The 13,656-nt window shown below is 44.2% G+C and overlaps 1 protein-coding gene across 1 annotated transcript in view; it reads left to right on the forward strand.

The window, feature by feature from the left end:
* Window positions 1-13,656, forward strand: part of LOC142665052 (olfactory receptor 5AR1-like) — a 26,726-nt gene continuing 13,070 nt past the window's right edge. The window contains exon 1 of the mRNA XM_075844591.1: window positions 1-72. The gene's annotated coding sequence lies outside the window, so the exon portion shown is untranslated. The remainder of the gene's footprint in view (window positions 73-13,656) is intronic.

Here is a 13,656-nt window from a genome sequence, read left to right on the forward strand (position 1 = left end):
ATGGAAAAGTCAAACCAAACAAGTCCAAACTGGTTCATTCTACTTGGCTTATCCGACGTTCCTCAACTACAGGTTATATGTTTCCTTGTATTCTTGGTTATTTACCTAATTACACTTTCAGGAAATGTTTTACTAATAATTGTGGTGAGGACCAACCCAACCTTACACACACCTATGTACTTCTTACTCTGTAATCTCTCTGTCATTGACCTCTGCTTCTCCTCCACCATAGTTCCCATCCTCCTAACTAATACTTTATCCAAGGACAAAACTATTTCACTATGGGGCTGTGCTTGTCAGATGTTCTTCTCATTAGTATTTGGAGCAACAGAGTGTATTCTACTTTCGGTCATGGCTTTTGATAGGTTTGCAGCCATCTGTAGGCCGTTGCATTATAATCTTATTATGAACAAGAAGATTTGTGTGTTTTTTGCTTCAACATCATGGAGCGTGGGCCTAATAAATGCCCTCATACAAGTGCCACTCACTTTCCGATTACCTTTCTGTAGGTCTCATCATGTCAACAATTTCTTTTGTGAAGTGCCTCCTTTCTTAAAATTGTCCTGCAAGGATCCGTGGCTTAATGAGGTAGCAATGTATATAGCAGCCGGAATCATTGTTATGTGTGCTTTTATCTTGACTTTAGGTTCATATGTTCATATAATTTCCAACATTTTGAAGATTCGCTCCTCACAAGGAAGAGAGAAAGCTTTTTCCACATGTGGCTCCCACCTCACTGTGGTCACCCTCTTCTTTGGGACCATCCTGATAATTTATCTTCAGCCTCGATCTTCTTATTCTCCTGAGACAGACAAGACCATGTCTGTTTTTTATGGTGTACTCACTCCAATGTTGAATCCCATTATCTACAGCATCCGGAATAAGGATGTTAAGAATTCTGTAATAAATAATATAAAAAGAAAATTAAATCTCCATAAAACATGATGGCATGAGTCCAGGGGTATACATAGAAAAGAGAGGGGCCCAAAAGCAAAAATCAAAATGGCCAACCCATTATAGTGGCAACAATTTATCACCCAGGACCGAAGGGTCTGGTGTTTGGTGTTTCTTACCCTCTACACGCCGGTACATGACCCTTGGGCTAATGCCTCACCCTTTTTTTTTGTAAACAATGCAGTCCCCCTGGAGAGGGGTGTCCTGCACAGGTTATTGGCCATTAGGAAAAGTGATGGGACCAACTAGGGTTATGATCCTATCACTAAGGTGCAACTTCGGCCTCATGGTCTACCTGGTATCTATGACCTCATGTGAGTCCATTTTCTAGGCCTTTTTCAGACCCTAATTAACCAATGCAGTCCTGCTTGTTGACATAATCGAAATAGAAAATTAAATTTTAGTTTCCTCCTGGATATGTGATAAAACTACCAAATGTATCCAGAAGTAGAAATATTTTTTTAAGACCTCCTAGAACGCTTTTGTGACCACGGCCTTCAATGCTTGAATGTCCATATTTTATTTATTTTTTACAATCCAAAAAATATATAAAATAATATAAATAATAATGTATTTGATCATACTTTACCTATTCATTGTTTGTTTTTTATGGTGCCTTAATATGCGACCTATCTTTCAACTGTTTAATTTTGGGCAACAATGGAAAAGAAAAAATAATTTTCCTTAAGTTTTTTTTGTACTCCCCTGGCATGCGCGGTGCAGCGATGAAGCCGGGTAGAGTACACCTAGTTGCATGTTGATTGCCCAAGTAGTAGAAGGCAATGGCATATCCGAGGAAGTTGTATCAGCCAGGGGGATGTCAATCAAACATGGAAATGTGGGTTTGGAGGTAGGATAGCGCAACCGATCCATGACTCTTTAATGAGTAGTTAGCATATAGTGTGCGCCGTTTTAAAATTTAATTTTAGAGATTTTTCTGCATCTAAAAAAAACATACATTTGGAAATAATGTGAGGTCATGTATTACCAGATGGTGGCAGTTCAAGAGGTTAAAACTACCAGACAGGTTTCCATTAAATATACAATGAATTGAAAACAATTCCATCTGACATGCAATTTTCTTCTTATAAATATATCCTTTATAATTACAGCATCAGAACCAAGCTCTGACTTATATATGACATGAGAGCCAAGCTCATTACATATATACAGCACCAGAACAAAGCTCAGTACACAAATACAGCACCAGAACAAATACTTCTCAATTTAGTGCCACCCTTGCCACATAGGTTTGTACGGTATAAAACTACAGCTCCCAGCATGGCCGAAACAATGGTATGGATATGCTGGGAGTTGCTGTTTCACAAAAAGAAAATCATATCATAATCAAACCACCCATTAGCTCGCTGCAGATCATACAGTGACTACATTACTGATTAGAAGCAAAATAAACATTTACATTAAGTGACTCACCGGTGACGTCTCAGATTCTAGTTCTTTTTCTCTTTTCTTCTCCATCCGGTTGTCAGGAAGGGTCTGTGAACCCACTAGGCCGTACCATCTTGGCGGTAAGGCAGCTGGCCAACAGGGCGCGGGTTAATGTCTATAGTTCGTATAGGTACCTGTGGCAGCTAAGACAGCAGCAAGGCAGGCTTGGCTAGGACTAGGCAGCAGGTGCTTGACAGAGGCTGCATTGAGCAGCTGAAACGTTGCATTCTATCACACAGATGGGTGAATAAAAATCCCTTTTTTTACTTCTGGAGTGCTGCTTCTATTTCTATTCTTAGGCAGCAGGTAGACGTCAGGCGAGGTGAAGTAGGTCAGACGTGGATACAGCACGACACGACTTTGGCACAGCACAGGGCTCGACCAGGATGGTATGGAATGCTAGGGACAGGTACAGGAACTGGAACAGGTAACACACTAGGAAGCTATCATATAGACAAACTAGGGAACATCAACAACGCTCAGGCATCGAAGCAGGGGGCTGGACCCCTCTTATAGTCCAGGGTACTCACGGGTCAAAGTTCGTCAAAAAGTCTGGTGTGCGCACTGCCCCTTTAAGAGCGGGCACGAGCGTGCACGCACACCCAACGGATCCGGCTGAGGTGAGTGGACACGAATGCTGGCGTCTCCTGAGGAGGAGGCTGGGGCCAGCGCTTGCTGACTTGTGGCTGCGGCTATCAGGAGTGGACCGGAGCTGACAGCCCACAGCCATCGACATTACAGTATCCCCCCTCTTACGCCCCCTCTTCTTGGGACCAGAGCGAGAGACGAACTTCTTCAGAAGAGCAGGAGCATTGAGGTTCTCCTCTGGCTCCCAGGACCTCTCTTCAGGACCAAACCCCCTCTCATCCACCACATGAAAGGTCTTTCCTCTCACTTTTTTAGTGTCCAGGATTTCCTTAACCTCAAAGGTGTCTGAAGGACCGCTGGAGGCAACCACAGGGCTAAGAGTCTTGGTGTAGCGGTTCAGGACCACCGGCTTCAGGAGGGAGACATGGAAGGAGTTGGGGATATTGAGGGTAGGAGGCAGTCGAAACTTATAGGCGACAGGGTTGATATCTGCTGCAGGATCTCGAAGGGTCCGAGGAACCTAGGAGCAAATTTGCATGATGGCACCCTTAGTCGGATATTCCTGGAAGACAGCCAGACCCTCGTGCCAGGAAGAAACTGAGGAGGTTCTCTTCTCCTTGTGTCAGCCTTCCGTTTCATGCGGTTGACTGCCATCAGGATGGAGGATCGAGTTTGCTGACAGATCTGTAGGAAGTCTCTAAAGGTGGAGTCAGCCGCTGGAACCTCGGAAGAATCGGGCACCGGGAGAGGAATTCGTGGGTGCTGGCCGTAGACAATGAAGAACAGTGAATTCCTTGTAGACTCGCTGGTGTTATTATTGTAGGAGAATTCTGCCCATGGGAGCAACTGCACCCAGTCATCATGCTGCTTGCAAATGAAGTGGTGTAGGTAGTTCTCCAAGATCTGATTGATGGTAGGCAGATGAAAAGTCCAATTTCACACCAAGGAGTCTGCAGAGGGCTCTCCAGAACTTAGAGGTAACCTTAACCCCCCGATCAGACACAATATGCTGCGGCAAGCCATGCAGGCGGAAGATGTGCTGGACGAATAGCTTGGCCAGCTGAGGAGCAGAAGGAAGACCGGTCAGAGGAACAAAGTGGGCCATTTTCGAAAATCGGTCCACCACCACCCAGACAGCACTGCATCCAGCAGAGAGAGGAAGATCCGTAATAAAGTCCATAGCTATATGCTGCCAGGGAGTATTGGGCACAGGCAATGGCTGGAGCAGACCATCAGGTCTGGAGTGTGCGGCCTTGTTGGCTGCACATACAGAACAGGAAGAAATGAAGTTCAAAATGTCCTTGGGCAGCGTGGGCCACCAGAAATGACGAGCAATCAGATCCCGGGTCTTACGGACCCCCACGTGATCTGCCAGTCTAGGAGTGTCCTCAGCGGAGGATTTTTCCACGATTAGCCAGGCACACAAAAGTCCTCCCTGGAAGAAAGTCCCCAACTTGCAGGGAATTGACAGAGACAATGCAAGATGGATCAATAATGTTCTGTGGACTCTCTATGATGTCTTCCATCTCGAAAGACCTGGACAAGGCATCGGCCCTCACATTCTTGTCAGCCGGGCGATAATGGAGCTCAAACTGGAACAGGTTCAGCCATTGGGCCGTCTGGAGGCAGGTCAGATTCTTGTGGTCTGTAAAAATCAGGATCGGATGAGCTGCACCCTCTTGTAGATGTCTCCATTCTTCCAGGGCCAATTTGATGGCCAGTAACTCCCGATCCCCAATCAAGTAGTTGCGTTCTGCGGAAGAGAAGACCTGAGAAAAATATCCACATACCCTTGACTTGCCCTTGGGACCTCGCTGGAACAGGAGTGCACCAGCACCGACAGAGGATGCGTCCACCTCCAACGAGAACTGCAGAGAGACATCCGGATGATGGAGGTTAGAGGCTGACGTGAAGGCATTCTTCAGGCAATTGAATGCGGACTCTGCCTCGGGAGTCCACACCTTGGCGTTCATACCCTTCTTAGTAAGGTTAGAGATGGGAGAAGTCAGTGAGAAGAAGTTTAGAATAAACTGCCTGTAAATATTACCGAATCCCAGAAAGCGCTGTATGGCCCTCAAGCCTTGAGGACGTGGCCATTCCAGATACTCATAGTGTCCATCACGGGTGTTAAATGCAGTCTTCCATTCATCACCCTGGCGAATCCGGACTAGGATGTAAGCCCCACGCAGGTCTAGTTTCGAAAAAATCCTGCCACCACGTATACGATCAAACAGTTCAGAGATCAGTAGCAACGGATATTTATTCTTCACCGTGATCTAGTTGAGACCTCTGTAGTCGATACAAGGACGAAGAGAGCCATCTTTCTTTTTGACAAAGAAGAACCCGGCTCCTGCCGGGGAGGAAGACTTTCGTATGAAGCCCCTCTCCAAGTTCTCTTTCACATAGGTGGACATGGACATAATCTCTGGCAAGGAGAGAGGATATGCCCTACCACGGGTAAGGGATGCACCAGGAATCAGCTCAATAGGACAGTCATATGCCCGATGTGGAGGCAATGTCTCCGCCTCCCTCTTGCTGAAGGCGTCCGAAAATGCTGCATAATGACTCGGCAATCCTGCCAATGACCGAGGCAGAGAAGGCAACGAGCTTGACACTCAGGGCCCCACTGGAGAACATCTCCAGAATTTTAGTCCGGAAACTGGGGCATGCAGTCGGAGCCAAGGCAGACCCAGTAAAACAGGGTTAACAGCTCTGGGTAGCACATAGAAAGACAGAAGTTCGGAGTGAAGGGCTCCGACTTGGAGCCTCAGCGGCTTGGTCACAGCTATAACTGGGTCTGGCAGAGGTAGTCCATTCACTGAAGCAACTGTCAACGGGTTCTCTTGAGGGGTGGTGGGTAATTGCAGAAGATTCACCAGGTCTCTACGGATGAAATTAGCAGCGGATCCAGAGTCTAGATGCGCAGAAACCTGATGCGTTTTCTCGCCGGACACTATGGTCACTGGTATGGACAAACTAGATGGAAGTCCATTCTTACCCAAGGTTGTCACTCCTAGCAACCCTAGGTTTTTGGATCTTTGGGGACACAGGCGCATAAGATGGCCACCGAGGCCGCAATAAAGACAGGGTCCAGATGTGCGTCTGCGTTGCCTCTCCAGGGTGGAAAGCTTACACTGGCCCATTATCACAGACTCCTTAGGAGGATCGACATCTGAGGACAGCAGGGGTTGCCGCAAAGTAGAAGCCAAACTGGGAAGGGCTCCCTCCCGTCGAACCTCTTGGAGGCGTTCTCGGATCCGTATATCAATCTGGGCAGACACAAGGATGAGGTCATCCAGGGTAGACGGCAGATGTCGGATGGCAAGTTCGTCCTTAATTCTAGAAGCCAATCCATGCCAGAATGCAGCCACCAGGGCCTCAATGTTCCATAACAGCTCTCCCGTCAGGGTGCGGAAGTGGATGGCGTACTCACTCATGGAGGTGTCTCCTTGGTGTAGGTTAATCAAATATGCCGCTGCAGATGTGACTCGTCTAGGCTCCTCAAACACCATGCGAAAAGTCCGGAGGAAGGCTTGGAAGTCACGGGTCTCTGGACCTTGTCTCTCCCAGATAGGGTTCGCCCATGCAAGAGCCTTGCCGGTGAGGAGAGAGATAATGAAAGCGACCCTTGTGCCGTCAGACGAAAATGTCCTACTATACAGGCTGAAGTGGATCTGGCATTGATTAAGAAATCCACGACAGGTACTTGCTTCTCCATCATAGCGGTCAGGAAGTGGCAAAGAAACACGTGGGTCAACACTGCCAAGAGTTGTAGTCTGAGGATCAACTCTGACAGGAGATGTAGTAGGAGAAACAGCAGCTTGTGCCTTCTGCTGTTGTGCAAGGATGTGTAACGCCTGGAGGAGTTGGTCCTGTCTAGACCGGAAGTCCAGCATATCTGCTCGCATCTCCGGTGACGTCGTCATGGTCTTGAGTCAGCCAGCGGGGTCCATGGCCTGAGAGTACTGTCACGAAGGGTCTGTGGACCCACTGGGCCGTACTGCCTTGGTGGTAAGGCAGCTGGACAACAGGGCGCGGGTGAATGTCTAGGTTCGTATAGGTACCTATGGCAGCTCAGACAGCAGCAAGGCAGGCTCGGCTAGGACTAGGCAGCAGGTAGACGTCAGGCGAGGTGAAGCAGGTCAGACGTGGATACAGCACGACACGACTTTGGCACAGCACAGTGCTCGACCAGGATGGAATGGAATGATGGGAACAGGAACAGGTACAGGAAACACACTAGGAGGACATCACATAGACAAACTAGGAAACATCAACAACGCTCAGGCATCGAAGCAGGGGGCTGGACCCCTCTTATAGTCCAGGGTACTCACGGGTCAAAGTTCATCAAAAGGTCCGGTGCGTGCGCTGCCCCTTTAAGGGCGGGCAGGAGCATGCGTGCGCACCCTACGGGATCCGGCTGAGGTGAGTGGATGCGAGCGCTGGCGCCTCCTGAGGAGGCTGGGGGCAGCATTTACCGACTCGTAGCTGCGGCTGTCAGGAGGGGACTGGAGCTGACAGCCTGCAGCCACGGACATTACACCAGTCCAGGATGACTTCTCCCGGCCACAACCAATTTCTGCAGTTTTCCGTTCAGATGTCTTTAGCTTCCCACTTTTAAAACATTTCTGCACCTATAAACGAAGATAAAATTAGCGCCATACACTGCACCTCTAATTATAATACACCGCATTCCAAATTATTATGCAAATGTTATTTTTCGCTGATTTTCCTAAATAGATGGAAATAACAGTCAGTATAATATTCAAGCCATCAACCGTTGGAGTATAATGCAAATTTTATTGAACAAATCTCCTAATGATAACAGATTTTTTTTTAGAAGTAAAAAACTCAAAATGCACTGTTTTACATTATTATGCACAACAGAGATCAAAACATTTTAAAGGTTGTAAAGAGAACTAAAATGGTAATTTGTTGAATTTGCAGCATCAGGAGGTCATATTTACAGAAATCAAAAGCTCTTTCAATCAAAAAAAAACTTAACAGGCCAAGTTGCATGTTAACATATAAGCCCTTCTTTGATATCACCTTCACAATTCTTGCATCCATTGAATTTGTGAGTATTTGGACAGTTTCTGCTTCAACATCTTTGCAGGATGTCAGAATAGCCTCCCAGAGCTTCTGTTTTGAGGTGAACTGCCTCCCACCCTCATAGATATTTTGCTTGAGGATCCTCCAAAGGTTCTCAATAGGGTTGAGGTCAGGGGAACATGGGGGCCACACCATGAGTTTCTCTCCTTTTATGCCCACAGCAGCCAATGACACAGAGGTATTCTTTGCAGCATGAGATGGTGCATTGTGATGCATGAAGATAATTTTGCTACGGTAGGCACGGTTCTTCTTTTTGTACCACGGAAGAAAGTGGTCAGTCATAAACTCTACATACTTTGCAGAGGTAATTTTAACACCGCAAGACGTTGGGTGTGATCCAGCGCAGGAGAAGAAACATTCAAAGTTCCGAATGAATTAAAATGGAAACTGCTTCCGATTTTATTGAATATAAAGTAAAAAACAGGGAGAGCTTACTCCCACGGAGGAAAGGTGGATATATGGAGAGAAGATAGGTGTGTGAAGCCTACGCGTTTCAGACGATCTCCTCGTCCTTAGTCATGGCTGAGAATGAATGATCTGACTGTTGGGGTAAGGGCTTATATCTGGTTTAATACAGGTGTGTTAGATTGCGGTTCAGGAGACTAAAGATGGAACGCAAACATGTGACTGGTCCTACATCGAATCGCTTCATCCGTCTAACCCGGACACTTGAGAATCACAGCGCGGAGACCCGCGATGTACTCATGGTGAGTATGTATATAACCATACGGTATATTTATTAATGGTGATTGGCTGCGTCAATAATAATCTTAAATGTCGGAATAAATTCAACACTTGTTTTATAAAAACGAAATTGTTGGTATGTTTAATTAAAACCGGATATAAACTCTGGATGAAAAACGCCCCACTGGTCAGAAAAAATTTCTCCGAGACTCAAGGGACTATGCTAACAACGAGGTGTATTCCTGGATCAAAGAGGACAGAACACCGAATAAATTCAAGTCTATCCTTAAAAAACGGAACTTTGGAAGAAATAGAGGCAACAATGCTTCTAGGGTTAGTTTTAGCTCCACAGAACTGGAGTCAGCAACAACTTTTGATAGTGAGGACTCAAGTTCAAGATCACGAGCCTCACAACATCTGGACAGGAATCAATTTAAGGCCTCAAAAAACGGGGCCGAAGAGGGGGGAGAAAACATAAACCATCCGGAGGAGGACCAAGGTCGTCGTCTGAGGCATCAGAGGATCTAACACCTCTACTCAGTGTAATCAATTTGTCATCTACTATCTTGACCTCAGCTCAAGAAAAAGTGCTTTCCCTTGGCCTTAATTTTGCCCCTGCTTGTAATTTTGATCCCTTTAATACACTCATAGACATTAATAAATTTGTCAGAGACCTCACTATTAAAAGACATTTCACCAACAACACGGAGCCAGATATAGACGTCCAAGATCCTAGAATAGAGAAAACATCTACTAAAGCTCAAAACCCTAAATTATACCGGTTTGATGAATTGAGAACATTATTAGACCTGGAGAGTTTGAGCTTAGAATCACAACCTCAGAGGGTTAATATTTCCACGGAACTGAAAACAAGCAACCCCAAATTCTATCCACTGGAATCAAGAACTGAATCAATGGACAGATTTCAAACGGCTGTGGAAAAAGATCTACAACTCCTCACAGATTCCACAACATCAACGAAATATCCTAAAAATTTGTCTAAAGATTCATTCCTAGCATTAAAGTCTCTAGAAGATAATAATGATCTAATCATTAAAAAGTCGGATAAAGGGGGCAGCATTGTAATAATGAATAGAGAAGCATATATTACAGAAGTAACCACCATGCTGTCAGATAAAGACACCTACAAGATCTTAGACCATAATCCTACCAATAATTTTCAAATAAAAATGAAAAAAATTAATCCAAGAGGGTTTGGATAAAGGTCTTCTCACTTCCAAACAGTCTTCGTATATTGATGTGGATTCTCCAACTACTCCCATCCTACATGCTCTCCCAAAAGTGCATAAGAATTTGAATCCTCCACCAATGAGACCCATTGTATCCGGCATAGGATCACTCCTAGAAAGATTTTCGGAATGGCTGGACTCCCTCTTACAACCCCTAGCAATGAACACTCCAGGTTTTCTTACAGACACTCAAGATGTTCTCAGATCCTTTGAGAAGGAATTATGGTCCCACGAATTAGTTTGGCTTAATTGTGATGTCATCTCATTATATACTAATATACCGCATATTATAGCACATGAAGCATTGGAATACCATCTGCATAAACACAGTCCATACAGCCATGAGCTCCAATTGTATATTCTAGATGTCTCACTCTTTCTGATGCAACATAACTATTTCACATTTAACCACAAATTCTATCTCCAACTTAAGGGCGTTTCAATGGGGGCAAAATTCTCACCCTCTCTGGCAAATTTAGTAATGGCCTGGTGGGAGGAACTGTATATCTATTCGGACAAAAATATTTTCAATACACACATTCACTGGTATGGTCGTTACATAGACGACCTGCTATTTATTTGGAAAGGACGAATTTCAGACATTTCTCTCTTCACGAGTTACCTCAATTCTAATGCTGCCAACCTCAGATTCACCCACACTTTCCATCCTAATAATACAATCTTCTTGGATTTAGAATTAGAAGGGATTGAGGGTGAAACCATCTACACCAAGACACATCGCAAACCCATTTCAGGGAACACTATTCTCCATGCGAAGAGCAACCACCCTAAACAAACAGTTACTTCCATTCCTGTGGGTGAATTGTATAGGGCTAGACGCAATTGCAATACGAAGGCTAGTTTTGCAGTGGAACAAAATATAATCTCCCAAAGGTTACGTAAGAGAGGATACCCTAATTGGACACTCGAAAGAGCTTCCACGATTACTTCTAAAAAAAGCAGAGAGGACATGCTTACTAATACGAAGAAATATCTAACATCGGATACAAATAAACCAGCTATTATCCTCCAATATAGCAATCAATTTTCAATGATAAAGAAAATTATCCTTAAACATCTACCTATCCTTAAGGAGGACCAAATCTTGGACAATATCCTAAAAGAAGGTTGCAGAATAGTTGCCCGCAAAGCTCCCACTATAGGTAATGTTGTAGCTCCATCAATGTTACGACCAGACACACATAAAAGCTCGTGGTTGGAACAAAGGGGATTTTTCAAATGTGGCACACATCCCTGTAAAACCTGTTCCTATGTTTCCCCCAAAAAAACCTTCTCTGATTCAACAGATACTCACAGCTTTTCTATAAAGAACTACATTAACTGCAACAGTGAGTCAGTGATCTATGTGTTGGAATGTATCTCATGTAATTTGAAATACATAGGCTGCACCAATCGTAAGTTCAAACAGAGATTCTTGGAACACCTAAGCTACATTAGGAATCCTAATATCGTAAACACATCTAATGCAGCCAAACATTTCATCCAATATCATGATAGGTCTACCGACTCACTGAAATGCTATGCTATTGAAAAGGTACATCCACCGAAACGGGGAGGAAATTTGAAACATAAAACATTGGGCAGGGAAGCTTTTTGGATTTTTCGTTTAAAAACAAGACATCCTCATGGACTCAATTTGAGGAAAGAACTCATGTTTTACTATTAGATCAATTCTATACAACATTATTACTTGTCTTTTCGGTCTAACCTCAATATACTTAAAGTTTGAGTATAATATTTGAATTTAGAAGTCCATAATTATCGAATTGTTGAAACTACATCAAAATTTTGAAACACCTTGGGTAACACATGAAAGGTAGTCTGTTGCTTTTCCTTTTCTATATACGGATCAAATTAATGACTGGAAGGGATATCCTATTCCACGTCAGCTTTATATAACAATGTCAACATGGATATTTCATTAATTTAAAGAAATATAAAGCTAACAGCAGAGTAGAATTTACCTTTGAATATCAAACCTCTAGATTGACAAATATATAACTATCATTACATTTTCATAGGTAAAAGATTTTCCTCTCAATACCCACTGAAAAATCTTTCGAATTATTCAACATTTTTATAAAAGCTTTATAGGGAAAAAAGGATAAAAAATGCCATGAAATTCGTCCTACCATATTATTTAGCCAGTGGTTGTTGGTACAAGGTTGTCGCAGCCATTTGTGCTTTTGACTCCATACTTCCACAGTACCGTATGTAGCACACTAACATCTTTAAACTGTCAAGTCGTCTCTGTACATTATACTTCTTGGTGTACAAACATTAGCTCACTGCATGTAGATATATACGTCAATGTCAGTCACCTTTTATCTCTTTTAGACATTCTGCACTTAGAGTGCATTCACACAATCTTTTCTCCACCAAACTGTTTTCTGACCAGTGGGGTGTTTTTCATCCAGAGTTTATATCCGGTTTTAATTAAACATACCAACAATTTCGTTTTTATAAAACAAGTGTTGAATTTATTCCGACATTTAAGATTATTATTGACGCAGCCAATCACCATTAATAAATATACCGGATGGTTATATACATACTCACCATGAGTACATCGCGTGTCTCCGCGCTGTGATTCTCAAGTGTCCGGGTTAGACGGATGAAGCGATTCGATGTAGGACCAGTCACATGTTTGCGTTCCATCTTTAGTCTCCTGAACCGCAATCTAACACACCTGTATTAAACCGGATATAAGCCCTTACCCCAACAGTCAGATCATTCATTCTCAGCCATGACTAAGGACGAGGAGATCGTCTGAAACGCGTAGGCTTCACACACCTATCTTCTCTCCATATATCCACCTTTCCTCCGTGGGAGTAAGCTCTCCCTGTTTTTTACTTTATATTCAATAAAATCGGAACCAGTTTCCATTTTAATTCATTCGGAACTTTGAATGTTTCTTCTCCTGCGCTGGATCACACCCATCGTCTTGCTGTGTCTCTACCAACGTGTGCCGACACGAGGATCCTGGCGCAATAGGCATTGAACATTTCCTGCCTTAAGGTGAGCTGGAGGTTCCCTCCCACATTTTCTCTGTAATTTTAACACCGTCAGGCCTACCAGCTCTCTCCCCATGATTCCAGCCCAAAACATGACTCCGCCACCCCCTTGCTGACGTCGCAGCCTTGTTGGGACATGGTTGCCATTCACCAACCATCCACTACTGCATCCATCTGGAGCATCCAGGGTTGCACGGCACTCATGAGTAAACAACACGTTTGAAAATTAGTCTGCATTTATTTCTGAGCCCACTGCAACTGTTTCTGCTTGTGAGCATTGTTTAGGGGTGCCGAATAATAGCTTTATGCACACTTGCAAACCTCTGGAGGATCCTACACCTTGAGGTTCGCGGGACTCCAGAGGCACCAGCGGCTTCAAATACCGGTTTTCTGCTTTGCAATGGCATTTTAGCAGCTGCTCTCCTAATCCTATTAATTTGTCTGGCAGAAACCTTCCTCATTATGCCTTTATCTGAACGAACCCGTCCGTTCTCTGAATCAGCCACAAATCTTTTCACAGTACGATGATCACGCTTACGTTTTCTTGAAATATCCAATGTTTTCATACCTTGTCCAAGTTATTG

Source organism: Rhinoderma darwinii, chromosome 12 (assembly GCF_050947455.1).
Source record: "Rhinoderma darwinii isolate aRhiDar2 chromosome 12, aRhiDar2.hap1, whole genome shotgun sequence".
In the NCBI taxonomy this organism is placed as follows: Eukaryota; Metazoa; Chordata; class Amphibia; order Anura; family Rhinodermatidae; genus Rhinoderma; species Rhinoderma darwinii.